General features: G+C 49.4%; 12 non-coding genes and 5 pseudogenes across 12 annotated transcripts; 16 read left to right on the top strand and 1 right to left on the bottom strand.

The window, feature by feature from the left end:
- Positions 1-555: 555 nt before the first annotated feature.
- On the top strand, positions 556-746 carry LOC142284163 (U2 spliceosomal RNA). The gene has a single exon (XR_012745704.1). It is a non-coding gene; the product is annotated as a U2 spliceosomal RNA (small nuclear RNA).
- A 1,117-nt stretch (positions 747-1,863) lies between these two features.
- LOC142284162 (U2 spliceosomal RNA) lies at positions 1,864-2,054 on the top strand. The gene has a single exon (XR_012745703.1). It is a non-coding gene; the product is annotated as a U2 spliceosomal RNA (small nuclear RNA).
- A 1,117-nt stretch (positions 2,055-3,171) lies between these two features.
- Positions 3,172-3,362, top strand: LOC142284161 (U2 spliceosomal RNA). Its single transcript, XR_012745702.1, has one exon. It is a non-coding gene; the product is annotated as a U2 spliceosomal RNA (small nuclear RNA).
- Positions 3,363-4,479: 1,117 nt separating this feature from the next.
- LOC142284222 (U2 spliceosomal RNA) lies at positions 4,480-4,655 on the top strand (annotated as a pseudogene).
- A 911-nt stretch (positions 4,656-5,566) lies between these two features.
- On the bottom strand, positions 5,567-5,656 carry LOC142284226 (U2 spliceosomal RNA; annotated as a pseudogene).
- A 4,426-nt stretch (positions 5,657-10,082) lies between these two features.
- On the top strand, positions 10,083-10,284 carry LOC142284203 (U2 spliceosomal RNA; annotated as a pseudogene).
- Positions 10,285-11,401: 1,117 nt separating this feature from the next.
- Positions 11,402-11,543, top strand: LOC142284229 (U2 spliceosomal RNA; annotated as a pseudogene).
- Positions 11,544-12,240: 697 nt separating this feature from the next.
- Positions 12,241-12,436, top strand: LOC142284207 (U2 spliceosomal RNA). The gene has a single exon (XR_012745744.1). It is a non-coding gene; the product is annotated as a U2 spliceosomal RNA (small nuclear RNA).
- A 1,117-nt stretch (positions 12,437-13,553) lies between these two features.
- LOC142284160 (U2 spliceosomal RNA) lies at positions 13,554-13,744 on the top strand. Its single transcript, XR_012745701.1, has one exon. It is a non-coding gene; the product is annotated as a U2 spliceosomal RNA (small nuclear RNA).
- Positions 13,745-14,861: 1,117 nt separating this feature from the next.
- LOC142284159 (U2 spliceosomal RNA) lies at positions 14,862-15,052 on the top strand. Its single transcript, XR_012745700.1, has one exon. It is a non-coding gene; the product is annotated as a U2 spliceosomal RNA (small nuclear RNA).
- A 1,915-nt stretch (positions 15,053-16,967) lies between these two features.
- On the top strand, positions 16,968-17,162 carry LOC142284204 (U2 spliceosomal RNA). Its single transcript, XR_012745741.1, has one exon. It is a non-coding gene; the product is annotated as a U2 spliceosomal RNA (small nuclear RNA).
- Positions 17,163-18,278: 1,116 nt separating this feature from the next.
- LOC142284158 (U2 spliceosomal RNA) lies at positions 18,279-18,469 on the top strand. Its single transcript, XR_012745699.1, has one exon. It is a non-coding gene; the product is annotated as a U2 spliceosomal RNA (small nuclear RNA).
- A 1,117-nt stretch (positions 18,470-19,586) lies between these two features.
- LOC142284157 (U2 spliceosomal RNA) lies at positions 19,587-19,777 on the top strand. Its single transcript, XR_012745698.1, has one exon. It is a non-coding gene; the product is annotated as a U2 spliceosomal RNA (small nuclear RNA).
- Positions 19,778-21,692: 1,915 nt separating this feature from the next.
- On the top strand, positions 21,693-21,897 carry LOC142284209 (U2 spliceosomal RNA; annotated as a pseudogene).
- Positions 21,898-23,014: 1,117 nt separating this feature from the next.
- LOC142284156 (U2 spliceosomal RNA) lies at positions 23,015-23,205 on the top strand. Its single transcript, XR_012745697.1, has one exon. It is a non-coding gene; the product is annotated as a U2 spliceosomal RNA (small nuclear RNA).
- A 1,117-nt stretch (positions 23,206-24,322) lies between these two features.
- LOC142284155 (U2 spliceosomal RNA) lies at positions 24,323-24,513 on the top strand. Its single transcript, XR_012745696.1, has one exon. It is a non-coding gene; the product is annotated as a U2 spliceosomal RNA (small nuclear RNA).
- A 1,117-nt stretch (positions 24,514-25,630) lies between these two features.
- LOC142284153 (U2 spliceosomal RNA) lies at positions 25,631-25,821 on the top strand. Its single transcript, XR_012745694.1, has one exon. It is a non-coding gene; the product is annotated as a U2 spliceosomal RNA (small nuclear RNA).
- Positions 25,822-26,727: the final 906 nt, after the last annotated feature.

The following is a 26,727-nucleotide window of genomic DNA, read 5'->3' as shown; positions in this document are numbered from 1 at the left end:
GACATCACAATAGCGCTGCTGCCTAGAAAACAAGCTGCGCAGAAGAAGTTGTTCTTTGGGTGGGAGGGTGGGCTAGTGGAAGGAGGGGGCAATCTCTTTTTTTCCCGGGTGGTAGGGGGATGACAGGAGAAGGGAAGCGGGTGGTGAGAAAGGTACAGAGGGCAGGGTTTGGGGGCTGGGAAGGAAAGGGAAAAGATTAGGGTTTGGGGATGATGAAAGGGCTTTCTACGGGTAAGGATGGCAAAGGGTGGCAGTGACGGAAAGTCAGGCAACCTGTCCTGTCCGTCTTTTTGTATCGTGAATTGGAAAGACTGCAAGGGGGAGGGGAGTTGCTTGCGCCCTAAAGGAGGAGTTATTCAGATTCATTGCAGTGGGCGGCGGCTGCAAAACGCACCATTCTTCTTGTTTTTGCTCTGCAAAGCAGCCTTTTCAAGGGTTGGCTTGGGTGACAAAATGTCTTGTGTAGGCGTGGGTTTGTCTCCCTCTCGCTCTCTCTCCCTAAGATGTGTCCGGCATAGGCCAGGGTGCCACTCGAGGCCCAAACCAATTCTGGTTATCGCTTCTCGGCCTTTTGGCTAAGATCAAGTGTAGTATCTGTTCTTATCAGTTTAATATCTGATACGTCCCCTATCTGGGGACCATATATTAAATGGATTTTTAGAACAGGGAGATGGAAAAAGAGCTTGCTCTGTCCACTCCACGCATTGACCTGGTATTGCAGTACCTCCAGGAACGGTGCACCCCTTCTTAACCCAGTTTCCAAAAGCAGAACTCGATTCACCTGATTCATATTAGCCCGATTAGCGAATTGAAATGAATTTTTATCTAACACACTTTTTACTTGCTTTATTCATCCAAATAGCAAACTCATCACCACTCAACTTCACCAACTCTGCTATGTCCCGTGCAGTATCTTGTTGTCAGTCTAATCTAGATCATGTGTAATTGAATGGAATAGATCCCTTTTGGACAAAGTGGAGTCAGATGCTGCAGTGACCACAGGTGTGAGAGGATCTACAATTGGCATCTGGTGTTATCTCTCTGCTTCCACTCCAAATAAAGTTACCTGTTGTTACCTGAACGTCAAATACTAAGAATGGGCGGCCTATGAAAGAATTAGTACTTTCATTAAGTATACTAAACCGGCTAATTGGGAATACACAAACTGTAAAAAGCCCTCTGAGAAAGCCCCTCTCTAACCTTTGTTAGTAAGCTTTTCTGTAGCCTGCCTGTTGATGTATTTTCGGTTTGAACAGTGCACAACATGAAGAGACGGAACACTGGCGGCTTGTCACAATGCCCCCCGATGACATCACAATAGCGCTGCTGCCTAGAAAACAAGCTGCGCAGAAGAAGTTGTTCTTTGGGTGGGAGGGTGGGCTAGTGGAAGGAGGGGGCAATCTCTTTTTTTCCCGGGTGGTAGGGGGATGACAGGAGAAGGGAAGCGGGTGGTGAGAAAGGTACAGAGGGCAGGGTTTGGGGGCTGGGAAGGAAAGGGAAAAGATTAGGGTTTGGGGATGATGAAAGGGCTTTCTACGGGTAAGGATGGCAAAGGGTGGCAGTGACGGAAAGTCAGGCAACCTGTCCTGTCCGTCTTTTTGTATCGTGAATTGGAAAGACTGCAAGGGGGAGGGGAGTTGCTTGCGCCCTAAAGGAGGAGTTATTCAGATTCATTGCAGTGGGCGGCGGCTGCAAAACGCACCATTCTTCTTGTTTTTGCTCTGCAAAGCAGCCTTTTCAAGGGTTGGCTTGGGTGACAAAATGTCTTGTGTAGGCGTGGGTTTGTCTCCCTCTCGCTCTCTCTCCCTAAGATGTGTCCGGCATAGGCCAGGGTGCCACTCGAGGCCCAAACCAATTCTGGTTATCGCTTCTCGGCCTTTTGGCTAAGATCAAGTGTAGTATCTGTTCTTATCAGTTTAATATCTGATACGTCCCCTATCTGGGGACCATATATTAAATGGATTTTTAGAACAGGGAGATGGAAAAAGAGCTTGCTCTGTCCACTCCACGCATTGACCTGGTATTGCAGTACCTCCAGGAACGGTGCACCCCTTCTTAACCCAGTTTCCAAAAGCAGAACTCGATTCACCTGATTCATATTAGCCCGATTAGCGAATTGAAATGAATTTTTATCTAACACACTTTTTACTTGCTTTATTCATCCAAATAGCAAACTCATCACCACTCAACTTCACCAACTCTGCTATGTCCCGTGCAGTATCTTGTTGTCAGTCTAATCTAGATCATGTGTAATTGAATGGAATAGATCCCTTTTGGACAAAGTGGAGTCAGATGCTGCAGTGACCACAGGTGTGAGAGGATCTACAATTGGCATCTGGTGTTATCTCTCTGCTTCCACTCCAAATAAAGTTACCTGTTGTTACCTGAACGTCAAATACTAAGAATGGGCGGCCTATGAAAGAATTAGTACTTTCATTAAGTATACTAAACCGGCTAATTGGGAATAGACAAACTGTAAAAAGCCCTCTGAGAAAGCCCCTCTCTAACCTTTGTTAGTAAGCTTTTCTGTAGCCTGCCTGTTGATGTATTTTCGGTTTGAACAGTGCACAACATGAAGAGACGGAACACTGGCGGCTTGTCACAATGCCCCCCGATGACATCACAATAGCGCTGCTGCCTAGAAAACAAGCTGCGCAGAAGAAGTTGTTCTTTGGGTGGGAGGGTGGGCTAGTGGAAGGAGGGGGCAATCTCTTTTTTTCCCGGGTGGTAGGGGGATGACAGGAGAAGGGAAGCGGGTGGTGAGAAAGGTACAGAGGGCAGGGTTTGGGGGCTGGGAAGGAAAGGGAAAAGATTAGGGTTTGGGGATGATGAAAGGGCTTTCTACGGGTAAGGATGGCAAAGGGTGGCAGTGACGGAAAGTCAGGCAACCTGTCCTGTCCGTCTTTTTGTATCGTGAATTGGAAAGACTGCAAGGGGGAGGGGAGTTGCTTGCGCCCTAAAGGAGGAGTTATTCAGATTCATTGCAGTGGGCGGCGGCTGCAAAACGCACCATTCTTCTTGTTTTTGCTCTGCAAAGCAGCCTTTTCAAGGGTTGGCTTGGGTGACAAAATGTCTTGTGTAGGCGTGGGTTTGTCTCCCTCTCGCTCTCTCTCCCTAAGATGTGTCCGGCATAGGCCAGGGTGCCACTCGAGGCCCAAACCAATTCTGGTTATCGCTTCTCGGCCTTTTGGCTAAGATCAAGTGTAGTATCTGTTCTTATCAGTTTAATATCTGATACGTCCCCTATCTGGGGACCATATATTAAATGGATTTTTAGAACAGGGAGATGGAAAAAGAGCTTGCTCTGTCCACTCCACGCATTGACCTGGTATTGCAGTACCTCCAGGAACGGTGCACCCCTTCTTAACCCAGTTTCCAAAAGCAGAACTCGATTCACCTGATTCATATTAGCCCGATTAGCGAATTGAAATGAATTTTTATCTAACACACTTTTTACTTGCTTTATTCATCCAAATAGCAAACTCATCACCACTCAACTTCACCAACTCTGCTATGTCCCGTGCAGTATCTTGTTGTCAGTCTAATCTAGATCATGTGTAATTGAATGGAATAGATCCCTTTTGGACAAAGTGGAGTCAGATGCTGCAGTGACCACAGGTGTGAGAGGATCTACAATTGGCATCTGGTGTTATCTCTCTGCTTCCACTCCAAATAAAGTTACCTGTTGTTACCTGAACGTCAAATACTAAGAATGGGCGGCCTATGAAAGAATTAGTACTTTCATTAAGTATACTAAACCGGCTAATTGGGAATAGACAAACTGTAAAAAGCCCTCTGAGAAAGCCCCTCTCTAACCTTTGTTAGTAAGCTTTTCTGTAGCCTGCCTGTTGATGTATTTTCGGTTTGAACAGTGCACAACATGAAGAGACGGAACACTGGCGGCTTGTCACAATGCCCCCCGATGACATCACAATAGCGCTGCTGCCTAGAAAACAAGCTGCGCAGAAGAAGTTGTTCTTTGGGTGGGAGGGTGGGCTAGTGGAAGGAGGGGGCAATCTCTTTTTTTCCCGGGTGGTAGGGGGATGACAGGAGAAGGGAAGCGGGTGGTGAGAAAGGTACAGAGGGCAGGGTTTGGGGGCTGGGAAGGAAAGGGAAAAGATTAGGGTTTGGGGATGATGAAAGGGCTTTCTACGGGTAAGGATGGCAAAGGGTGGCAGTGACGGAAAGTCAGGCAACCTGTCCTGTCCGTCTTTTTGTATCGTGAATTGGAAAGACTGCAAGGGGGAGGGGAGTTGCTTGCGCCCTAAAGGAGGAGTTATTCAGATTCATTGCAGTGGGCGGCGGCTGCAAAACGCACCATTCTTCTTGTTTTTGCTCTGCAAAGCAGCCTTTTCAAGGGTTGGCTTGGGTGACAAAATGTCTTGTGTAGGCGTGGGTTTGTCTCCCTCTCGCTCTCTCTCCCTAAGATGTGTCCGGCATAGGCCAGGGTGCCACTCGAGGCCCAAACCAATTCTGGTTATCGCTTCTCGGCCTTTTGGCTAAGATCAAGTGTAGTATCTGTTCTTATCAGTCCTTGTAAAGGTGGTCCGCCTGTCCACATAGGTTGCAAGTCTTCTTCTTTGGGCAGTCCTTGGAGCTGTGTCCCGTCACCCGGCAAACCCTGCAGGCGTCCTCCTTGCAGGTCTTCATCGAATGCCCTTTCCCGCCACATTTCCTGCAGTTGTGTGGCATGTCCGGGTAGTAGATGAGACCAAAGGAGTTTCCCAGAGAGAATGTCGGGGGCAGGTGCTGGAGACCATCCTCGGATGCTGGTTCCCTGTAGAGTCGAACGGTTACTGACCACTTACCCGTCCAGAATCCGTTGCCGTTAAGGATGTGGGATGGCTCCCTCACCACTGTGCAGAGACGTCCCAGGAACGTGGAGATGTCTCTTCCTGGGGTGTGCGGGTTCCGCATGGAGACCGTGATCCTCTTCTCATCCCTCTGTATAGGACAGGATCCTAAAAAAGAATGAAAAGGGGAGTCCGGCATCGCTGCGTTCATCGCCTCCCAGTATCTCCTGCAGGCATTCACCGTGGCAAAGGTTACCAGAAAAATGCCAGTCATGAAGGTCTGGACACTCAGGGTTTCCGCCCTGGAGAAGCCCTGATCCAGAATCATCTTCTTGCAGAACACGTCGCTGGACATGTCCGGCAACCTACCATCCACCGCCTTTAGCTTCAGGGCGACCGTCTGCCGCATCCAAGGCTCCAGGGTTGGAGCCTTTTCAGGCGGCGTCCGGGCTCCCTCCGGCTGGCTGGCGTCGGAGGTAGGGGCCTCTTGGGCCGAAGAAGCCTCTGGATGAGCCTTCCTGGAGGTCCCTGGGTCCTGAGCCTTCTTGGCTGCCTTCTCTGGCTTGCTTGCCATGGCTGGTTCCTGCTTGAATTCCCGGAGCTGGATCTTGGATTCTTCTCCGGGTGTCTTCTCCCGCTGTGTTCCTCCTCGAAGTTCCTCTGGTCTCCCCAAGTCTTCTCCGAGCCTTCGTCTTCTTGCTTCTTTCTGCCAAGCTCTTCTTCCGTCCGATCTCCCTCTTCCGGTCTCGGCTGGGCTTCGGAGCTCGTCTCCCTGATCGTATCTCGTCAAGTGTAGCTAGCTCAGTTTGTTCTGATAAGAACAGATACTACACTTGATCTTAGCCAAAAGGCCGAGAAGCGATCGACCACCTTTACAAGGACTGCCCACAGCGGGAGAAATCCTGGGCACGGGTTGCCGCGGCGACCCAGTATCGGGTAGTCACAGCTTCGTCGACCAAGGCAGCTACGACCGAGGCCACAGAGGCCAAGGACAAGGCGGCCAAGAACCCGGCGACCGTGGCTCCAGCCGATGCCCCAGCAGCCACGGAGTCCAGGAAAAAGAAGGGTAAGAAAACTGTTGCCCCCTCCCTGGTCCCCCCCCCTGTCACCCCTGTCCAAACCCCTCCCCCCCCGGCCAACCCTACTGAGGATTCCACTACCTCCACCTCATTTCCCTACTCCTCAGTTGGTCTCCTCACCCCCCCCCCAAAGCCCACTCTCCCTCCCCAGACCATGAGAGCAGAGGGCCCCAGCACTCTTGCACTTTTCACCGAGGAGGATTTTCCAGCTCTTGTCTCCTCAGGTACAGGCCAAAGGAAAAGGAAGGTGGAAGATAGTCCTGTCGCAGAACCTTCCAAGCTGTTCATTGTGGACCCCAATCCACCCCAGGAAGAGGAGGATGGCCTCCTCCCAGAACCGGACGTGTTGGAGCAGATGGTGGAGTCCCTTGTGGCCGAAGAAGAAATGGAGGAGTCGGAAGCCACTGAGGCACCATCCCTGCTCGATCAGCTAGAAGAAGAGGGTCTGCTGGAGATACCCTTACCAGCAGGTGCCAAAGAGGAAGAACCGCCCGACCGGAGTGGTAACTAAGGCACACCGCCTGCGCTAACTTTCTCTTTCCTCCAATGACTGCTAACATTAACATCTTTTCCATTAATGTTAGGAGCATCAGAGACAAGTTCCGACGTCAGACAATTTTTGCGTTCCTTAACACTCAGTCTAGTGATGTATTTTTCCTGCAGGAATGCTCCCTTCCCTCCTCTAGGTCCTTCAACCATCTGGCCAGGGAGTGGACCCATGGCCCATCCTACTGGTCCGGCGGAGGCGACTGTAGGTCCGCGGGGGTCGCCGTGCTGATCAGGGGAAGCGCCTTCACATTGGACTCTGTTCAGGAAATCGTCTGCGGCAGGTTACTGCTCGTGGATGGCACCTGGGCGGGAGAACCTGTCAGGTTCATCAATGTGTATGCTTCTCCTGTGAAGAGCGATCGACTGGAGCTCCTCCAAGCCCTGCGCCCTCAGCTCGCTACCGCCAGGACGGTAGTGATGGCCGGGGATTTCAACTGCCCAATTGAGGAGGATGGACGCAGTTCTGGAACGGCTGCCAAGTTGGACGTCACATCCAAACTGCTCATTGAGATGGTGACCGAAGCCTCTCTTGTGGACGTCGTTGGCTCCATCGGACACGGATCCGTGAACTATTCATGGTGCCGATCCGATGGCTCGCTGCGTTCCAGGATTGACTTTGTGTTTACCTCTCGGGCGGTTGGGCGGAGTGGGCACTCGATGGTCCCCTGCTTCTTCTCTGACCACAGAGCCATTCACTTTCAAGGTGTGCTGGGCCATGGCTTTCCCATTGGCCCGGGCTCCTGGAAGCTGAACTGCTCTCTGCTGGAAAAGGGTGAGATTCTGGAGGAGCTTAGAGCTGCCTACTCCACGTGGCGGGCCTACAAGGCGGGCTTCCAGTCTGTTTCTGACTGGTGGGAATACGTTAAACTCGAGTTCCGTTTCTTCTTTCAGGCAAAGAGTCAACAACAGGCGTGTCTGAAGAGGAGGGACTTCAGGAGACTCCAGCGTGAGCTGCGTTCCCTGCAGGACCTTCTTCGATGCGGCTGGGACGTGAGAGAGGAGCTGGAGGAGACTAAGAGGAGCCTGAAAAGGCACTTCGAGGAGGAGTCCGAGCGAATTGTCTTCCGTTCCAAAGTGGAGAACCTGGAGAAGGGTGACAAATGTAACTCGTTCTTTTTCAGGAAACTCCACGCCGGTCACACGCCCATGAATGAACTACGAGACGAGAGTGGAAGCATGCGACGCGGGAAAGAGAACGTGATGAAGGTCGTCAGCGACTTCTACAGCGAACTCTACGCCCGCAAGACTACTGACCCCGAGGCCGCCGATAAGTTCCTGTCAGGTATCACTAACCATCTTGACCCTGCAGACGCGGCGGCCATGGATGTTCCTCTGACGGTGGACGAGCTGCTCTCGGCCGCCAAATCCTTTAGTTCTGGCAGGACACCGGGCAGTGACGGCCTCCCAGCAGAGCTCTATGTAGCGCTGGGAGACCTAATCTGTCCGGACCTGTTAGGGCTGTATGAGGAGATGGTGGTGGAGGGCAGAATGCCTCCATCTCTGAGGGAAGGAATGGTCACGATCCTGTACAAGCGTAAAGGAGAGAGGTGCGACCTGAAGAATTGGCGTCCCATCACCCTTCTGAACGTCGACTACAAGATCCTGGCCAAGACGATGGCAACGAGATTGAAGACTGTTATCGGACGGATCATCCACCCGGATCAGACCTGCGGCATCCCCGGACGTCGCATCGCAGACAGCCTGGCTCTCATGCGGGACACGGTCGAGTACATCAAAGCCCGCCGGGTGCACGCAGCCCTGATCTCGTTGGATCAGGAAAAGGCCTTCGACCGTGTTTCCCATGAGTTCCTGGGCAAAGCTCTGCACAGGTTAGGTTTGGGTAACATGTTTTGCTTGTATGTCCAACTAATGTATTTTGATATTCACAGCTCGGTGTTGGTAAACGGCTGGAAGACTGACCGCTTCCCGGTCCTCTCAGGGGTCAGACAAGGCTGTCCTCTGTCACCTCTTCTTTTTGTTTGTGTTATAGAACTCTTTGCAGAGGCTATCCGGCGGAATGGAGAGATCAGAGGGATCACCGCACCAGGACCAGAACGCTTCGAGGTCAAGTGCTCGCTCTACATGGACGACGTGACCGTCTTCTGCGCGGACCGGCGCTCAGTCGACACCCTCGTCCAGACCTGTGAGACCTTCGGACGGGCTTCGGGAGCCAAAGTCAACTGCGGGAAGTCGGAAGCCATGCTCTTCGGGGACTGGCAGCCGGCCTCCTCCGCCCCCTTCCCTTTCAGCATCCAGCCGGATTTCATCAAGGTTCTTGGAGTCTGGTTCGGGAAGGAAGGAGCAGCCCTCAAGTCCTGGGAGGAACGCTTGACCAAGATCACCCAACGGATCGGTCTGTGGAGCCTCAGACGCCTCACCTGTGAGGGCAAAGCACTGGTCCTGCGTAACGAGGTACTGCCCGTGCTGCAGTACACGGCCCAGGCCTGGCCCCCCCTTGCCACCGTGTGCAGGGCCATTACCAGGACGGTGTTTCGTTTTGTCTGGGGATCCAAGATGGACAGAGTAAAGCGGAGCATCATGTACAAGGATCCTCGCAAGGGTGGGAAGGGCGTACCCGATATCCCCACCCTCCTGCGATCCTCCTTCGTATGTGACTGCGTTCGCCGAACTCTGCGAGTCAAGAGAGGTTCCGCGGGTGGGTCCATGTCTCGCTTCTTCCTGCTCCCCCTTTGGAGACGGTTAGGCTGGGACAAGTGGGACAGCTCCTTCCCCTACAACTGGACGACGCCATGGTTCTACGGAGACGTGGTTCGGTTTGTGAGGGAACACCAACTGGAGGGACTCAAGCCTGATTTGTGGAAGCCAAAGACTATCCACAAACTCATCAGAGCCAAGGACGAAATGGAGAACATTCCAGGACTTCATCACGACACACTGGAGACTGTTTGGACAAACGTGTCATCGGCTGGATTGACCAACGGGCACAAGGACTTGTCATGGATGGCGATACAGGGCGGACTGCCCGTCCGGTCATTCATGCACGCCCGGAACCTGTGCAAAACCCGGTACTGCCCAAGGTGCCCCTTCGTGGAGGAAACATCGCTGCACGCCTTTTGGGACTGCCGTTTCGCACAGCGCCTGTTGGTTGCCCTGGAGGATGACCTGAGGAACTCCGTCCCCAGAGGGAGCCTATCGTACCATTCCGTACTTTATGGACTCTTCCCTGGGACTCACACCGTTGGAGCCATCCAGGAGGCTTGGCGCCTTATGAACTGCTTTAAGGACGCTATTTGGGTCGCCAGGAACCGGCTCATCTTGAAGAGGGAGAGGATGTCTATCCAGGATTGCCGCAGGCTGATCCACAGCCTGCTCAGAGACTATTCCATCATGGACAGTCCGGACGACAGCGCCGAAGAGGAGGTTTAGACCTCTTCCATCCCCCCTCCCTCCTTTTCCCGTTATGTGCGTCTTTCAATAAAGCTTCGGGCCTGTGATTTCCCCACCCTATCCCCCTTTTCCCCTACCCCCATCCCCCAATCGCCGGTTCGTCGTTATTTATTGTCTAACTTTTTCTTTCAGCTTGAGTGTTATGGATAAGCATAGGAGCGTGATGTATAGTTTAGTGCGTCGTACTCTATGGCTATGTAAGAAGGATTGTATATTTCTGTGTGTACGGGGCTGCGGCACTGTACACGGTTTGTTACCTTTTTGTGAGTAGTGCATGATAATAAAGATGCTGTTAAATCAAATCTGTTCTTATCAGTTTAATATCTGATACGTCCCCTATCTGGGGACCATATATTAAATGGATTTTTAGAACAGGGAGATGGAAAAAGAGCTTGCTCTGTCCACTCCACGCATTGACCTGGTATTGCAGTACCTCCAGGAACGGTGCACCCCTTCTTAACCCAGTTTCCAAAAGCAGAACTCGATTCACCTGATTCATATTAGCCCGATTAGCGAATTGAAATGAATTTTTATCTAACACACTTTTTACTTGCTTTATTCATCCAAATAGCAAACTCATCACCACTCAACTTCACCAACTCTGCTATGTCCCGTGCAGTATCTTGTTGTCAGTCTAATCTAGATCATGTGTAATTGAATGGAATAGATCCCTTTTGGACAAAGTGGAGTCAGATGCTGCAGTGACCACAGGTGTGAGAGGATCTACAATTGGCATCTGGTGTTATCTCTCTGCTTCCACTCCAAATAAAGTTACCTGTTGTTACCTGAACGTCAAATACTAAGAATGGGCGGCCTATGAAAGAATTAGTACTTTCATTAAGTATACTAAACCGGCTAATTGGGAATAGACAAACTGTAAAAAGCCCTCTGAGAAAGCCCCTCTCTAACCTTTGTTAGTAAGCTTTTCTGTAGCCTGCCTGTTGATGTATTTTCGGTTTGAACAGTGCACAACATGAAGAGACGGAACACTGGCGGCTTGTCACAATGCCCCCCGATGACATCACAATAGCGCTGCTGCCTAGAAAACAAGCTGCGCAGAAGAAGTTGTTCTTTGGGTGGGAGGGTGGGCTAGTGGAAGGAGGGGGCAATCTCTTTTTTTCCCGGGTGGTAGGGGGATGACAGGAGAAGGGAAGCGGGTGGTGAGAAAGGTACAGAGGGCAGGGTTTGGGGGCTGGGAAGGAAAGGGAAAAGATTAGGGTTTGGGGATGATGAAAGGGCTTTCTACGGGTAAGGATGGCAAAGGGTGGCAGTGACGGAAAGTCAGGCAACCTGTCCTGTCCGTCTTTTTGTATCGTGAATTGGAAAGACTGCAAGGGGGAGGGGAGTTGCTTGCGCCCTAAAGGAGGAGTTATTCAGATTCATTGCAGTGGGCGGCGGCTGCAAAACGCACCATTCTTCTTGTTTTTGCTCTGCAAAGCAGCCTTTTCAAGGGTTGGCTTGGGTGACAAAATGTCTTGTGTAGGCGTGGGTTTGTCTCCCTCTCGCTCTCTCTCCCTAAGATGTGTCCGGCATAGGCCAGGGTGCCACTCGAGGCCCAAACCAATTCTGGTTATTGCTTCTCGGCCTTTTGGCTAAGATCAAGTGTAGTATCGTTCGAAAAGGTGGTTTAAGGCTCCGGCCACCTTAGTACAATGATGCAATGCACACTGGAAGGTTGCGCTTGTTAGTACTTTGGGAGGATAGTATATCCATCTAGAGGAAACCATGGCCCTACCAGGATCGAGGCTATTAGACTGAGTAAGTGTGGGGGTTATGGTGCAATGTGCCCCAGGAATGGACACCCTGGAGGGAGTCTGAACTTGCTAGGTTGGGACCCTGGTAAGCCTCAGACCCTGTCGCACGCCGCGCCTTGCCTATTCATACTTTCCAAGCATATTGCCCTATCCCGGCCTTCTGGCTAAGAAGGGAAATTTTTATAATCCCGGTCGGAGGTCCGGTCAGCTTTGGGCTGAGAAACCAACACCCGGTTGGAGGTCCGGGTCAGCTTTGGCTGAGAAACCAACACCCGGTTGGAGGTCCGGTTAGCCTTGGGCTGAGAAACCAACACCCGGTTGGAGGTCCGGTCAGCCTTGGGCTGAGAAACCAACACCCGGTTGGAGGTCCGGTCAGCCTTGGGCTGAGAAACCAACACCGGTTGACGGTCCGGGCAGTCTCGGCTGCGAAACCAACGACTAGTAGCTCCCTACTCCACTTGGGTAAGATGCCTCGGTGGACGCTGGGAGCAACAACAAGGCTCAACCAGGCTTCGGCTTGGGGGAGCACCGAAGATCCCTGACCCTCGCTGTGGCCTTCTGGCTCAGAGGGACGGGGTTGATTTTTGGGGATCCTCTTCTCACGGAGGGGTCCACACGAATCCTAGCCTTTGCACTGTTTTTGGTGTGACTTCGGTCATGCATTTTTGCGGTGCTTTGGAAAGCTTCATTAAATCAAAAATCTGTTCTTATCAGTTTAATATCTGATACGTCCCCTATCTGGGGACCATATATTAAATGGATTTTTAGAACAGGGAGATGGAAAAAGAGCTTGCTCTGTCCACTCCACGCATTGACCTGGTATTGCAGTACCTCCAGGAACGGTGCACCCCTTCTTAACCCAGTTTCCAAAAGCAGAACTCGATTCACCTGATTCATATTAGCCCGATTAGCGAATTGAAATGAATTTTTATCTAACACACTTTTTACTTGCTTTATTCATCCAAATAGCAAACTCATCACCACTCAACTTCACCAACTCTGCTATGTCCCGTGCAGTATCTTGTTGTCAGTCTAATCTAGATCATGTGTAATTGAATGGAATAGATCCCTTTTGGACAAAGTGGAGTCAGATGCTGCAGTGACCACAGGTGTGAGAGGATCTACAATTGGCATCTGGTGTTATCTCTCTGCTTCCACTCCAAATAAAGTTACCTGTTGTTACCTGAACGTCAAATACTAAGAATGGGCGGCCTATGAAAGAATTAGTACTTTCATTAAGTATACTAAACCGGCTAATTGGGAATAGACAAACTGTAAAAAGCCCTCTGAGAAAGCCCCTCTCTAACCTTTGTTAGTAAGCTTTTCTGTAGCCTGCCTGTTGATGTATTTTCGGTTTGAACAGTGCACAACATGAAGAGACGGAACACTGGCGGCTTGTCACAATGCCCCCCGATGACATCACAATAGCGCTGCTGCCTAGAAAACAAGCTGCGCAGAAGAAGTTGTTCTTTGGGTGGGAGGGTGGGCTAGTGGAAGGAGGGGGCAATCTCTTTTTTTCCCGGGTGGTAGGGGGATGACAGGAGAAGGGAAGCGGGTGGTGAGAAAGGTACAGAGGGCAGGGTTTGGGGGCTGGGAAGGAAAGGGAAAAGATTAGGGTTTGGGGATGATGAAAGGGCTTTCTACGGGTAAGGATGGCAAAGGGTGGCAGTGACGGAAAGTCAGGCAACCTGTCCTGTCCGTCTTTTTGTATCGTGAATTGGAAAGACTGCAAGGGGGAGGGGAGTTGCTTGCGCCCTAAAGGAGGAGTTATTCAGATTCATTGCAGTGGGCGGCGGCTGCAAAACGCACCATTCTTCTTGTTTTTGCTCTGCAAAGCAGCCTTTTCAAGGGTTGGCTTGGGTGACAAAATGTCTTGTGTAGGCGTGGGTTTGTCTCCCTCTCGCTCTCTCTCCCTAAGATGTGTCCGGCATAGGCCAGGGTGCCACTCGAGGCCCAAACCAATTCTGGTTATCGCTTCTCGGCCTTTTGGCTAAGATCAAGTGTAGTATCTGTTCTTATCAGTTTAATATCTGATACGTCCCCTATCTGGGGACCATATATTAAATGGATTTTTAGAACAGGGAGATGGAAAAAGAGCTTGCTCTGTCCACTCCACGCATTGACCTGGTATTGCAGTACCTCCAGGAACGGTGCACCCCTTCTTAACCCAGTTTCCAAAAGCAGAACTCGATTCACCTGATTCATATTAGCCCGATTAGCGAATTGAAATGAATTTTTATCTAACACACTTTTTACTTGCTTTATTCATCCAAATAGCAAACTCATCACCACTCAACTTCACCAACTCTGCTATGTCCCGTGCAGTATCTTGTTGTCAGTCTAATCTAGATCATGTGTAATTGAATGGAATAGATCCCTTTTGGACAAAGTGGAGTCAGATGCTGCAGTGACCACAGGTGTGAGAGGATCTACAATTGGCATCTGGTGTTATCTCTCTGCTTCCACTCCAAATAAAGTTACCTGTTGTTACCTGAACGTCAAATACTAAGAATGGGCGGCCTATGAAAGAATTAGTACTTTCATTAAGTATACTAAACCGGCTAATTGGGAATAGACAAACTGTAAAAAGCCCTCTGAGAAAGCCCCTCTCTAACCTTTGTTAGTAAGCTTTTCTGTAGCCTGCCTGTTGATGTATTTTCGGTTTGAACAGTGCACAACATGAAGAGACGGAACACTGGCGGCTTGTCACAATGCCCCCCGGTGACATCACAATAGCGCTGCTGCCTAGAAAACAAGCTGCGCAGAAGAAGTTGTTCTTTGGGTGGGAGGGTGGGCTAGTGGAAGGAGGGGGCAATCTCTTTTTTTCCCGGGTGGTAGGGGGATGACAGGAGAAGGGAAGCGGGTGGTGAGAAAGGTACAGAGGGCAGGGTTTGGGGGCTGGGAAGGAAAGGGAAAAGATTAGGGTTTGGGGATGATGAAAGGGCTTTCTACGGGTAAGGATGGCAAAGGGTGGCAGTGACGGAAAGTCAGGCAACCTGTCCTGTCCGTCTTTTTGTATCGTGAATTGGAAAGACTGCAAGGGGGAGGGGAGTTGCTTGCGCCCTAAAGGAGGAGTTATTCAGATTCATTGCAGTGGGCGGCGGCTGCAAAACGCACCATTCTTCTTGTTTTTGCTCTGCAAAGCAGCCTTTTCAAGGGTTGGCTTGGGTGACAAAATGTCTTGTGTAGGCGTGGGTTTGTCTCCCTCTCGCTCTCTCTCCCTAAGATGTGTCCGGCATAGGCCAGGGTGCCACTCGAGGCCCAAACCAATTCTGGTTATCGCTTCTCGGCCTTTTGGCTAAGATCAAGTGTAGTATCTGTTCTTATCAGTTTAATATCTGATACGTCCCCTATCTGGGGACCATATATTAAATGGATTTTTAGAACAGGGAGATGGAAAAAGAGCTTGCTCTGTCCACTCCACGCATTGACCTGGTATTGCAGTACCTCCAGGAACGGTGCACCCCTTCTTAACCCAGTTTCCAAAAGCAGAACTCGATTCACCTGATTCATATTAGCCCGATTAGCGAATTGAAATGAATTTTTATCTAACACACTTTTTACTTGCTTTATTCATCCAAATAGCAAACTCATCACCACTCAACTTCACCAACTCTGCTATGTCCCGTGCAGTATCTTGTTGTCAGTCTAATCTAGATCATGTGTAATTGAATGGAATAGATCCCTTTTGGACAAAGTGGAGTCAGATGCTGCAGTGACCACAGGTGTGAGAGGATCTACAATTGGCATCTGGTGTTATCTCTCTGCTTCCACTCCAAATAAAGTTACCTGTTGTTACCTGAACGTCAAATACTAAGAATGGGCGGCCTATGAAAGAATTAGTACTTTCATTAAGTATACTAAACCGGCTAATTGGGAATAGACAAACTGTAAAAAGCCCTCTGAGAAAGCCCCTCTCTAACCTTTGTTAGTAAGCTTTTCTGTAGCCTGCCTGTTGATGTATTTTCGGTTTGAACAGTGCACAACATGAAGAGACGGAACACTGGCGGCTTGTCACAATGCCCCCCGATGACATCACAATAGCGCTGCTGCCTAGAAAACAAGCTGCGCAGAAGAAGTTGTTCTTTGGGTGGGAGGGTGGGCTAGTGGAAGGAGGGGGCAATCTCTTTTTTTCCCGGGTGGTAGGGGGATGACAGGAGAAGGGAAGCGGGTGGTGAGAAAGGTACAGAGGGCAGGGTTTGGGGGCTGGGAAGGAAAGGGAAAAGATTAGGGTTTGGGGATGATGAAAGGGCTTTCTACGGGTAAGGATGGCAAAGGGTGGCAGTGACGGAAAGTCAGGCAACCTGTCCTGTCCGTCTTTTTGTATCGTGAATTGGAAAGACTGCAAGGGGGAGGGGAGTTGCTTGCGCCCTAAAGGAGGAGTTATTCAGATTCATTGCAGTGGGCGGCGGCTGCAAAACGCACCATTCTTCTTGTTTTTGCTCTGCAAAGCAGCCTTTTCAAGGGTTGGCTTGGGTGACAAAATGTCTTGTGTAGGCGTGGGTTTGTCTCCCTCTCGCTCTCTCTCCCTAAGATGTGTCCGGCATAGGCCAGGGTGCCACTCGAGGCCCAAACCAATTCTGGTTATCGCTTCTCGGCCTTTTGGCTAAGATCAAGTGTAGTGTTGTTCGAAGAGGTGGTTTAAGCTCCAGGCCACCTTAGTACAATGATACAATGCACACTGGAAGGTTGCGCTTGCTAGTACTCTGGGTGGATAGTATATTCATCAAGAGGAAAACATGGCCCTACCAGGATCGAGGCTATTAGACTGAGTAAGGGTGGGGGGCTATGGTACAATGTGCCCCAGGACTGACGACCCTGGAGTGAGTCTGAGCTTGCTGGCTTTGGACCCCGGCAAGTCTTGGGCTCTGTAGCACACCGTACCTTGCCTTTTCATACTTTTTGAGCATATTACCCTATCCTGGCCTTCTGGCTAGGAAGGGAAATTTTTATAATCCCGGTCGGAGGTCTGGTCAGCTTTGGGCTGAGAAACTAACACCCGGTTGGAGGTCCGGGTCAGCTTCGGCTGAGAAACCAACACCCGGTTGGAGGTCTGGGTCAGCTTCGGCTGAGAAACCAACACCCGGTTGGAGGTCCGGTTAGCCTTGGGCTGAGAAACCAACACCGGTTGACGGTCCGGGCAGTTTCGGCTGCGAAACCAACAACTAGTAGCTCTCTACTCCACTTGGGTAAGATGCCTTGGTGGACGCTGGGAGCAACAACAAGGCTCAACCAGGCTTCGGCTTGGGGGAGCACCGAAGATCCCTGACCCTCGCTGTGGCCTTCTGGCTCGGAGGGACGGGGTTGATTTTTGGGGATCCTCTTCTCACGGAGGGGTCCACACGAATCCTAGCCTTTGCACTGTTTTTGGTGTGACTTCGGTCATGCATTTTTGCGGTGCTTTGGAAAGCTTCATTAAATCAAAATCTGTTCTTATCAGTTTAATATCTGATACGTCCCCTATCTGGGGACCATATATTAAATGGATTTTTAGAACAGGGAGATGGAAAAAGAGCTTGCTCTGTCCACTCCACGCATTGACCTGGTATTGCAGTACCTCCAGGAACGGTGCACCCCTTCTTAACCCAGTTTCCAAAAGCAGAACTCGATTCACCTGATTCATATTAGCCCGATTAGCGAATTGAAATGAATTTTTATCTAACACACTTTTTACTTGCTTTATTCATCCAAATAGCAAACTCATCACCACTCAACTTCACCAACTCTGCTATGTCCCGTGCAGTATCTTGTTGTCAGTCTAATCTAGATCATGTGTAATTGAATGGAATAGATCCCTTTTGGACAAAGTGGAGTCAGATGCTGCAGTGACCACAGGTGTGAGAGGATCTACAATTGGCATCTGGTGTTATCTCTCTGCTTCCACTCCAAATAAAGTTACCTGTTGTTACCTGAACGTCAAATGCTAAGAATGGGCGGCCTATGAAAGAATTAGTACTTTCATTAAGTATACTAAACCGGCTAATTGGGAATAGACAAACTGTAAAAAGCCCTCTGAGAAAGCCCCTCTCTAACCTTTGTTAGTAAGCTTTTCTGTAGCCTGCCTGTTGATGTATTTTCGGTTTGAACAGTGCACAACATGAAGAGACGGAACACTGGCGGCTTGTCACAATGCCCCCGATGACATCACAATAGCGCTGCTGCCTAGAAAACAAGCTGCGCAGAAGAAGTTGTTCTTTGGGTGGGAGGGTGGGCTAGTGGAAGGAGGGGGCAATCTCTTTTTTTCCCGGGTGGTAGGGGGATGACAGGAGAAGGGAAGCGGGTGGTGAGAAAGGTACAGAGGGCAGGGTTTGGGGGCTGGGAAGGAAAGGGAAAAGATTAGGGTTTGGGGATGATGAAAGGGCTTTCTACGGGTAAGGATGGCAAAGGGTGGCAGTGACGGAAAGTCAGGCAACCTGTCCTGTCCGTCTTTTTGTATCGTGAATTGGAAAGACTGCAAGGGGGAGGGGAGTTGCTTGCGCCCTAAAGGAGGAGTTATTCAGATTCATTGCAGTGGGCGGCGGCTGCAAAACGCACCATTCTTCTTGTTTTTGCTCTGCAAAGCAGCCTTTTCAAGGGTTGGCTTGGGTGACAAAATGTCTTGTGTAGGCGTGGGTTTGTCTCCCTCTCGCTCTCTCTCCCTAAGATGTGTCCGGCATAGGCCAGGGTGCCACTCGAGGCCCAAACCAATTCTGGTTATCGCTTCTCGGCCTTTTGGCTAAGATCAAGTGTAGTATCTGTTCTTATCAGTTTAATATCTGATACGTCCCCTATCTGGGGACCATATATTAAATGGATTTTTAGAACAGGGAGATGGAAAAAGAGCTTGCTCTGTCCACTCCACGCATTGACCTGGTATTGCAGTACCTCCAGGAACGGTGCACCCCTTCTTAACCCAGTTTCCAAAAGCAGAACTCGATTCACCTGATTCATATTAGCCCGATTAGCGAATTGAAATGAATTTTTATCTAACACACTTTTTACTTGCTTTATTCATCCAAATAGCAAACTCATCACCACTCAACCTCACCAACTCTGCTATGTCCCGTGCAGTATCTTGTTGTCAGTCTAATCTAGATCATGTGTAATTGAATGGAATAGATCCCTTTTGGACAAAGTGGAGTCAGATGCTGCAGTGACCACAGGTGTGAGAGGATCTACAATTGGCATCTGGTGTTATCTCTCTGCTTCCACTCCAAATAAAGTTACCTGTTGTTACCTGAACGTCAAATACTAAGAATGGGCGGCCTATGAAAGAATTAGTACTTTCATTAAGTATACTAAACCGGCTAATTGGGAATAGACAAACTGTAAAAAGCCCTCTGAGAAAGCCCCTCTCTAACCTTTGTTAGTAAGCTTTTCTGTAGCCTGCCTGTTGATGTATTTTCGGTTTGAACAGTGCACAACATGAAGAGACGGAACACTGGCGGCTTGTCACAATGCCCCCCGATGACATCACAATAGCGCTGCTGCCTAGAAAACAAGCTGCGCAGAAGAAGTTGTTCTTTGGGTGGGAGGGTGGGCTAGTGGAAGGAGGGGGCAATCTCTTTTTTTCCCGGGTGGTAGGGGGATGACAGGAGAAGGGAAGCGGGTGGTGAGAAAGGTACAGAGGGCAGGGTTTGGGGGCTGGGAAGGAAAGGGAAAAGATTAGGGTTTGGGGATGATGAAAGGGCTTTCTACGGGTAAGGATGGCAAAGGGTGGCAGTGACGGAAAGTCAGGCAACCTGTCCTGTCCGTCTTTTTGTATCGTGAATTGGAAAGACTGCAAGGGGGAGGGGAGTTGCTTGCGCCCTAAAGGAGGAGTTATTCAGATTCATTGCAGTGGGCGGCGGCTGCAAAACGCACCATTCTTCTTGTTTTTGCTCTGCAAAGCAGCCTTTTCAAGGGTTGGCTTGGGTGACAAAATGTCTTGTGTAGGCGTGGGTTTGTCTCCCTCTCGCTCTCTCTCCCTAAGATGTGTCCGGCATAGGCCAGGGTGCCACTCGAGGCCCAAACCAATTCTGGTTATCGCTTCTCGGCCTTTTGGCTAAGATCAAGTGTAGTATCTGTTCTTATCAGTTTAATATCTGATACGTCCCCTATCTGGGGACCATATATTAAATGGATTTTTAGAACAGGGAGATGGAAAAAGAGCTTGCTCTGTCCACTCCACGCATTGACCTGGTATTGCAGTACCTCCAGGAACGGTGCACCCCTTCTTAACCCAGTTTCCAAAAGCAGAACTCGATTCACCTGATTCATATTAGCCCGATTAGCGAATTGAAATGAATTTTTATCTAACACACTTTTTACTTGCTTTATTCATCCAAATAGCAAACTCATCACCACTCAACTTCACCAACTCTGCTATGTCCCGTGCAGTATCTTGTTGTCAGTCTAATCTAGATCATGTGTAATTGAATGGAATAGATCCCTTTTGGAAAAAGTGGAGTCAGATGCTGCAGTGACCACAGGTGTGAGAGGATCTACAATTGGCATCTGGTGTTATCTCTCTGCTTCCACTCCAAATAAAGTTACCTGTTGTTACCTGAACGTCAAATACTAAGAATGGGCGGCCTATGAAAGAATTAGTACTTTCATTAAGTATACTAAACCGGCTAATTGGGAATAGACAAACTGTAAAAAGCCCTCTGAGAAAGCCCCTCTCTAACCTTTGTTAGTAAGCTTTTCTGTAGCCTGCCTGTTGATGTATTTTCGGTTTGAACAGTGCACAACATGAAGAGACGGAACACTGGCGGCTTGTCACAATGCCCCCCGATGACATCACAATAGCGCTGCTGCCTAGAAAACAAGCTGCGCAGAAGAAGTTGTTCTTTGGGTGGGAGGGTGGGCTAGTGGAAGGAGGGGGCAATCTCTTTTTTTCCCGGGTGGTAGGGGGATGACAGGAGAAGGGAAGCGGGTGGTGAGAAAGGTACAGAGGGCAGGGTTTGGGGGCTGGGAAGGAAAGGGAAAAGATTAGGGTTTGGGGATGATGAAAGGGCTTTCTACGGGTAAGGATGGCAAAGGGTGGCAGTGACGGAAAGTCAGGCAACCTGTCCTGTCCGTCTTTTTGTATCGTGAATTGGAAAGACTGCAAGGGGGAGGGGAGTTGCTTGCGCCCTAAAGGAGGAGTTATTCAGATTCATTGCAGTGGGCGGCGGCTGCAAAACGCACCATTCTTCTTGTTTTTGCTCTGCAAAGCAGCCTTTTCAAGGGTTGGCTTGGGTGACAAAATGTCTTGTGTAGGCGTGGGTTTGTCTCCCTCTCGCTCTCTCTCCCTAAGATGTGTCCGGCATAGGCCAGGGTGCCACTCGAGGCCCAAACCAATTCTGGTTATCGCTTCTCGGCCTTTTGGCTAAGATCAAGTGTAGTGTTGTTCGAAGAGGTGGTTTAAGCTCCAGGCCACCTTAGTACAATGATACAATGCACACTGGAAGGTTGCGCTTGCTAGTACTCTGGGTGGATAGTATATTCATCTAGAGGAAAACATGGCCCTACCAGGATCGAGGCTATTAGACTGAGTAAGGGTGGGGGGCTATGGTACAACGTGCCCCAGGACTGACGACCCTGGAGTGAGTCTGAGCTTGCTGGCTTGGGACCCCGGCAAGCCTTGGGCTCTGTAGCACACCGTACCTTGCCTTTTCATACTTTTTGAGCATATTACCCTATCCCGGCCTTCTGGCTAGGAAGGGAAATTTTTATAATCCCGGTCGGAGGTCTGGTCAGCTTTGGGCTAAGAAACTAACACCCGGTTGGAGGTCCGGGTCAGCTTCGGCTGAGAAACCAACACCCGGTTGGAGGTCTGGGTCAGCTTCGGCTGAGAAACCAACACCCGGTTGGAGGTCCGGTTAGCCTTGGGCTGAGAAACCAACACCGGTTGACGGTCCGGGCAGTTTCGGTTGCGAAATCAACAACTAGTAGCTCTCTACTCCACTTGGGTAAGATGCCTGGGTGGACGCTGGGAGCAACGACAAGGCTCAACCAGGCTTCGGCTTGGGGGAGCACCGAAGATCCCTGACCCTTGCTGTGGCCTTCTGGCTCGGAGGGACGGGGTTGATTTTTGGGGACCCTCTCCTCACGGTGGGGTCCACACGAATCCTAGCCTTTGCACTGTTTTTGGTGTGACTTCGGTCATGCATTTTTTGTGGTGCTTTGGAAAGCTTCATTAAATCATTAAATCAAAAATCTGTTCTTATCAGTTTAATATCTGATACGTCCCCTATCTGGGGACCATATATTAAATGGATTTTTAGAACAGGGAGATGGAAAAAGAGCTTGCTCTGTCCACTCCACGCATTGACCTGGTATTGCAGTACCTCCAGGAACGGTGCACCCCTTCTTAACCCAGTTTCCAAAAGCAGAACTCGATTCACCTGATTCATATTAGCCCGATTAGCGAATTGAAATGAATTTTTATCTAACACACTTTTTACTTGCTTTATTCATCCAAATAGCAAACTCATCACCACTCAACTTCACCAACTCTGCTATGTCCCGTGCAGTATCTTGTTGTCAGTCTAATCTAGATCATGTGTAATTGAATGGAATAGATCCCTTTTGGACAAAGTGGAGTCAGATGCTGCAGTGACCACAGGTGTGAGAGGATCTACAATTGGCATCTGGTGTTATCTCTCTGCTTCCACTCCAAATAAAGTTACCTGTTGTTACCTGAACGTCAAATACTAAGAATGGGCGGCCTATGAAAGAATTAGTACTTTCATTAAGTATACTAAACCGGCTAATTGGGAATAGACAAACTGTAAAAAGCCCTCTGAGAAAGCCCCTCTCTAACCTTTGTTAGTAAGCTTTTCTGTAGCCTGCCTGTTGATGTATTTTCGGTTTGAACAGTGCACAACATGAAGAGACGGAACACTGGCGGCTTGTCACAATGCCCCCCGATGACATCACAATAGCGCTGCTGCCTAGAAAACAAGCTGCGCAGAAGAAGTTGTTCTTTGGGTGGGAGGGTGGGCTAGTGGAAGGAGGGGGCAATCTCTTTTTTTCCCGGGTGGTAGGGGGATGACAGGAGAAGGGAAGCGGGTGGTGAGAAAGGTACAGAGGGCAGGGTTTGGGGGCTGGGAAGGAAAGGGAAAAGATTAGGGTTTGGGGATGATGAAAGGGCTTTCTACGGGTAAGGATGGCAAAGGGTGGCAGTGACGGAAAGTCAGGCAACCTGTCCTGTCCGTCTTTTTGTATCGTGAATTGGAAAGACTGCAAGGGGGAGGGGAGTTGCTTGCGCCCTAAAGGAGGAGTTATTCAGATTCATTGCAGTGGGCGGCGGCTGCAAAACGCACCATTCTTCTTGTTTTTGCTCTGCAAAGCAGCCTTTTCAAGGGTTGGCTTGGGTGACAAAATGTCTTGTGTAGGCGTGGGTTTGTCTCCCTCTCGCTCTCTCTCCCTAAGATGTGTCCGGCATAGGCCAGGGTGCCACTCGAGGCCCAAACCAATTCTGGTTATCGCTTCTCGGCCTTTTGGCTAAGATCAAGTGTAGTATCTGTTCTTATCAGTTTAATATCTGATACGTCCCCTATCTGGGGACCATATATTAAATGGATTTTTAGAACAGGGAGATGGAAAAAGAGCTTGCTCTGTCCACTCCACGCATTGACCTGGTATTGCAGTACCTCCAGGAACGGTGCACCCCTTCTTAACCCAGTTTCCAAAAGCAGAACTCGATTCACCTGATTCATATTAGCCCGATTAGCGAATTGAAATGAATTTTTATCTAACACACTTTTTACTTGCTTTATTCATCCAAATAGCAAACTCATCACCACTCAACTTCACCAACTCTGCTATGTCCCGTGCAGTATCTTGTTGTCAGTCTAATCTAGATCATGTGTAATTGAATGGAATAGATCCCTTTTGGACAAAGTGGAGTCAGATGCTGCAGTGACCACAGGTGTGAGAGGATCTACAATTGGCATCTGGTGTTATCTCTCTGCTTCCACTCCAAATAAAGTTACCTGTTGTTACCTGAACGTCAAATACTAAGAATGGGCGGCCTATGAAAGAATTAGTACTTTCATTAAGTATACTAAACCGGCTAATTGGGAATAGACAAACTGTAAAAAGCCCTCTGAGAAAGCCCCTCTCTAACCTTTGTTAGTAAGCTTTTCTGTAGCCTGCCTGTTGATGTATTTTCGGTTTGAACAGTGCACAACATGAAGAGACGGAACACTGGCGGCTTGTCACAATGCCCCCCGATGACATCACAATAGCGCTGCTGCCTAGAAAACAAGCTGCGCAGAAGAAGTTGTTCTTTGGGTGGGAGGGTGGGCTAGTGGAAGGAGGGGGCAATCTCTTTTTTTCCCGGGTGGTAGGGGGATGACAGGAGAAGGGAAGCGGGTGGTGAGAAAGGTACAGAGGGCAGGGTTTGGGGGCTGGGAAGGAAAGGGAAAAGATTAGGGTTTGGGGATGATGAAAGGGCTTTCTACGGGTAAGGATGGCAAAGGGTGGCAGTGACGGAAAGTCAGGCAACCTGTCCTGTCCGTCTTTTTGTATCGTGAATTGGAAAGACTGCAAGGGGGAGGGGAGTTGCTTGCGCCCTAAAGGAGGAGTTATTCAGATTCATTGCAGTGGGCGGCGGCTGCAAAACGCACCATTCTTCTTGTTTTTGCTCTGCAAAGCAGCCTTTTCAAGGGTTGGCTTGGGTGACAAAATGTCTTGTGTAGGCGTGGGTTTGTCTCCCTCTCGCTCTCTCTCCCTAAGATGTGTCCGGCATAGGCCAGGGTGCCACTCGAGGCCCAAACCAATTCTGGTTATCGCTTCTCGGCCTTTTGGCTAAGATCAAGTGTAGTATCTGTTCTTATCAGTTTAATATCTGATACGTCCCCTATCTGGGGACCATATATTAAATGGATTTTTAGAACAGGGAGATGGAAAAAGAGCTTGCTCTGTCCACTCCACGCATTGACCTGGTATTGCAGTACCTCCAGGAACGGTGCACCCCTTCTTAACCCAGTTTCCAAAAGCAGAACTCGATTCACCTGATTCATATTAGCCCGATTAGCGAATTGAAATGAATTTTTATCTAACACACTTTTTACTTGCTTTATTCATCCAAATAGCAAACTCATCACCACTCAACTTCACCAACTCTGCTATGTCCCGTGCAGTATCTTGTTGTCAGTCTAATCTAGATCATGTGTAATTGAATGGAATAGATCCCTTTTGGACAAAGTGGAGTCAGATGCTGCAGTGACCACAGGTGTGAGAGGATCTACAATTGGCATCTGGTGTTATCTCTCTGCTTCCACTCCAAATAAAGTTACCTGTTGTTACCTGAACGTCAAATACTAAGAATGGGCGGCCTATGAAAGAATTAGTACTTTCATTAAGTATACTAAACCGGCTAATTGGGAATAGACAAACTGTAAAAAGCCCTCTGAGAAAGCCCCTCTCTAACCTTTGTTAGTAAGCTTTTCTGTAGCCTGCCTGTTGATGTATTTTCGGTTTGAACAGTGCACAACATGAAGAGACGGAACACTGGCGGCTTGTCACAATGCCCCCCGATGACATCACAATAGCGCTGCTGCCTAGAAAACAAGCTGCGCAGAAGAAGTTGTTCTTTGGGTGGGAGGGTGGGCTAGTGGAAGGAGGGGGCAATCTCTTTTTTTCCCGGGTGGTAGGGGGATGACAGGAGAAGGGAAGCGGGTGGTGAGAAAGGTACAGAGGGCAGGGTTTGGGGGCTGGGAAGGAAAGGGAAAAGATTAGGGTTTGGGGATGATGAAAGGGCTTTCTACGGGTAAGGATGGCAAAGGGTGGCAGTGACGGAAAGTCAGGCAACCTGTCCTGTCCGTCTTTTTGTATCGTGAATTGGAAAGACTGCAAGGGGGAGGGGAGTTGCTTGCGCCCTAAAGGAGGAGTTATTCAGATTCATTGCAGTGGGCGGCGGCTGCAAAACGCACCATTCTTCTTGTTTTTGCTCTGCAAAGCAGCCTTTTCAAGGGTTGGCTTGGGTGACAAAATGTCTTGTGTAGGCGTGGGTTTGTCTCCCTCTCGCTCTCTCTCCCTAAGATGTGTCCGGCATAGGCCAGGGTGCCACTCGAGGCCCAAACCAATTCTGGTTATCGCTTCTCGGCCTTTTGGCTAAGATCAAGTGTAGTATCTGTTCTTATCAGTTTAATATCTGATACGTCCCCTATCTGGGGACCATATATTAAATGGATTTTTAGAACAGGGAGATGGAAAAAGAGCTTGCTCTGTCCACTCCACGCATTGACCTGGTATTGCAGTACCTCCAGGAACGGTGCACCCCTTCTTAACCCAGTTTCCAAAAGCAGAACTCGATTCACCTGATTCATATTAGCCCGATTAGCGAATTGAAATGAATTTTTATCTAACACACTTTTTACTTGCTTTATTCATCCAAATAGCAAACTCATCACCACTCAACTTCACCAACTCTGCTATGTCCCGTGCAGTATCTTGTTGTCAGTCTAATCTAGATCATGTGTAATTGAATGGAATAGATCCCTTTTGGACAAAGTGGAGTCAGATGCTGCAGTGACCACAGGTGTGAGAGGATCTACAATTGGCATCTGGTGTTATCTCTCTGCTTCCACTCCAAATAAAGTTACCTGTTGTTACCTGAACGTCAAATACTAAGAATGGGCGGCCTATGAAAGAATTAGTACTTTCATTAAGTATACTAAACCGGCTAATTGGGAATAGACAAACTGTAAAAAGCCCTCTGAGAAAGCCCCTCTCTAACCTTTGTTAGTAAGCTTTTCTGTAGCCTGCCTGTTGATGTATTTTCGGTTTGAACAGTGCACAACATGAAGAGACGGAACACTGGCGGCTTGTCACAATGCCCCCCGATGACATCACAATAGCGCTGCTGCCTAGAAAACAAGCTGCGCAGAAGAAGTTGTTCTTTGGGTGGGAGGGTGGGCTAGTGGAAGGAGGGGGCAATCTCTTTTTTTCCCGGGTGGTAGGGGGATGACAGGAGAAGGGAAGCGGGTGGTGAGAAAGGTACAGAGGGCAGGGTTTGGGGGCTGGGAAGGAAAGGGAAAAGATTAGGGTTTGGGGATGATGAAAGGGCTTTCTACGGGTAAGGATGGCAAAGGGTGGCAGTGACGGAAAGTCAGGCAACCTGTCCTGTCCGTCTTTTTGTATCGTGAATTGGAAAGACTGCAAGGGGGAGGGGAGTTGCTTGCGCCCTAA

Source organism: Anomaloglossus baeobatrachus, unplaced genomic scaffold (genome assembly GCF_048569485.1).
Source record: "Anomaloglossus baeobatrachus isolate aAnoBae1 unplaced genomic scaffold, aAnoBae1.hap1 Scaffold_563, whole genome shotgun sequence".
Classification (NCBI taxonomy): domain Eukaryota; kingdom Metazoa; phylum Chordata; class Amphibia; order Anura; family Aromobatidae; genus Anomaloglossus; species Anomaloglossus baeobatrachus.
Note: the sequence above shows the minus strand (reverse complement) of the source record. Positions and strands in the feature narration are given on the sequence as shown.